Raw genomic sequence first — 2,796 nt, 5'->3', positions numbered from 1 at the left:
TAGCCGACGTCGAATTGCGTATCGTCGTCTTTACCGTCTTCGTCACAATGCTGCCGTCCGTCTCCTGCGACTGGAATACCTCAGTTCGCATCTTGTCATTGAAAGTGGCGCATGATCCTGCCGTTGTTTCCTTGGCATTTTTACTCTTTGTCTCAACTTCAGATGCATAATAACCCTCGAAGTCATTTTGCAATATCGCTTCGGGTGTAATTGAAGTCGTCGTTTTGCCATCAGCTGTTTTCGTTTGTGTTGTCTCAATTTCAACCGGTGGAGAGGGCTGACCAGTAGGCAATAATGCCGTACTTGGGATAGTCTTTTCCATCTTAATGATGACAGATCCATCGGACTCAACTGTTCGAAACACCTCCGTCTTGAAATCTCCAAGTTTTTTGCTGGGGTTATTTGGCTCCGTCTCGGGTTCGTCGAATGCGCGTTTGCTCTTTTTTTCGCTCAAGGCCTCAAAATCAGTGACAAGCGCTGTCATTTCCGTTTTGCTATCCTCTGCTTTCGTCACCATATCTGTTGCATTGTCGGTCACTCTCTTGATATGCGGATCATTCTTAACAACTGTCTTCTTGTCTCCACTGGCTGTCAATTTCTCTTGGTCCATTTCGACCGATTCAGCTCCTCCCATAACTTTGTTCTTAACACTTAACAGCAATTTGACACTTTTAACAAGCTACTTTTGCGCTGCGACCTAGCTTCTTACCCACTCAATCTGTAGCACGCAAAAGCGAATATGGTGATGACTTTGAAGTCAGAAGATCGTCGTGAATCAGGTAGTCCTGATTTTTACCAATCAGCATTGAGAAGTCTGCCATGGGGTGGGCAAAGTAGCAAGCACAACAACAATGGACCAGCATTTTTTCAACTATACCACATCAGAAGGATTCATCTTATATAAATCATTACGCAGACGTGGTACTACTACCTATAGAAATTAACGCGCCCAACGGATCTGATGTAAAAGTTGAAGAAAACTATTTGTATCTGCTGCTACGATATGTACGCGTAAAATATGAAATTTTATCTGTCAGCTCACCATACCAGTCCACCACATCAATCAAACGTCCCGTTTGATGGTCGCAGCTGAGTGTGGAAAAAAGAGGTCAGTGTCAGATATTTTATTGGATCGACGCAATCGTTGAAGTTACGGCGACCAACCCTGTCCTGCTATTTGATTTAGAAAATCACATTCATACCTGACTCCCTTACATCAAAAGTACAGTAGAATTTTATGCTGTGCAATATTTGATCGCATCAGGTGATGCGGCCGAAGTTCTATGACATGAAGCATAGAACAGGACAGCCGCATGAATGCCGGGCTAAGCTGCGAGCGCGCGCATCAGCCTTATCAGATATATATAGGGCGCCCAAATTTTTAAAGAGCCTGAGTGTAGATATGCCGGTGCTCTGTTCGAGGCAGACGGTTGGCAGCAATGTATCTTAGATGGACAGAGTACAAATATACCAATAGGTTACGCTCGGCCATCGAGGTGCAGTAAATGTTTATGATGACAAGTGCGCAATTCTGTTTTTGACTTTGCAAAAAGCTTCTTCTTGCAAAAGAGTAGGAAGTATTCGAGACAAACTGATTTCCTCTATTCCAGTATTTGTCGCGATTTGTGAAGCTCAGTCCTTTGAGCATGTCCCCCAAAATTCTGATCACATGTGACTGTTTTTGAAGCCTCAAGCTGCCCTAATTATGAAAGTATTGAATCTTTATTCTTGCAGTCCATTAAGCAAATGTGGATGTCATGTTGATGGGCAAAATCTGATTAAAGTTAAAGTGTGCAGTATTGTGCATGGGGTTTTGTAAGGTAGTTAATAGTGTTGTTTTTTAGCATTGTTGTCGCAATCCTTACACTACCTAAAGCGAAAGTTCTGCCTGTTTTATTGTCCAGGACACTCTTCCTTGCAAACTTGAAGCATTATTTAAGATGACAACTCTTGCTTTATAGTGGACGCGCCTTCCTGATAGCCCGCGTATACCTCATCAACCGGTAAGAGGCGTGACGTGACCAACTCGGCGGTGAGAATTCTTAACATGATGCATCACTGAACAAAGCTTTTCTCAATTCAAACATGAAATCTTACTGTTCCTTACAATCTTGTGATACTATGAATAATGCACTCTTGGTATTATCAGTGTCAATTTGGTACTATACAACGACGTACGTGTCTGACGTGTCGGGAATATTGACGATACTTGGCTGGCTGTGAACCGAGAAATCGGCATCTTAAATGTCTTCTCTCATTCCCGATTATGAAATTGATGATAGCCAAGACCGACGTTCTTACCGTCATGAGCGTGTAATAATACTGACACAATTGCAACTGATTTCATTGATTTGCTTATGAAAGATGAGAGTGCTGCGTGTTTGAATCAAATAGATCACTTCTTTATAGTCTTGATGATCTATTGATCTGAGTATTTCGATCGTGTTTCTTTATTGAAGCTGTACAACATACTTGATTAAGGCAATTGGTCATCTGCTTATTATCAAAGGGTCGTAAGGGCTGCTTATAGTTCTTCAAAGTCGAGTATAAGACTAATCTCATGTCGTATGTAGCCTGAACTCCCAATATTGAAACGTTGAGCTAAGTTATGCGATTTGTGACTCGAGCTAGGATTACTAGGTTAAACTATGAGACGCATTCGTTGGTTCAGATAATTGGTAACTGCGTATTCTTTTTTGTTTGGGAGCTGTCAGCTCAAAAAAACAAATGAAAAAACAGTCGTAATTCTCAAGTCGGTCAATATTGCAGCTTGATAGACCAGATTTAAGAACTTTT

This window comes from Plasmopara halstedii (assembly GCF_900000015.1).
Source record: "Plasmopara halstedii genome assembly, contig: Scaffold_3060, whole genome shotgun sequence".
Taxonomy (NCBI): domain Eukaryota; phylum Oomycota; class Peronosporomycetes; order Peronosporales; family Peronosporaceae; genus Plasmopara; species Plasmopara halstedii.
The sequence above is the reverse complement of the archived record's forward strand: the minus strand, read 5'-3'. Positions refer to the sequence as shown.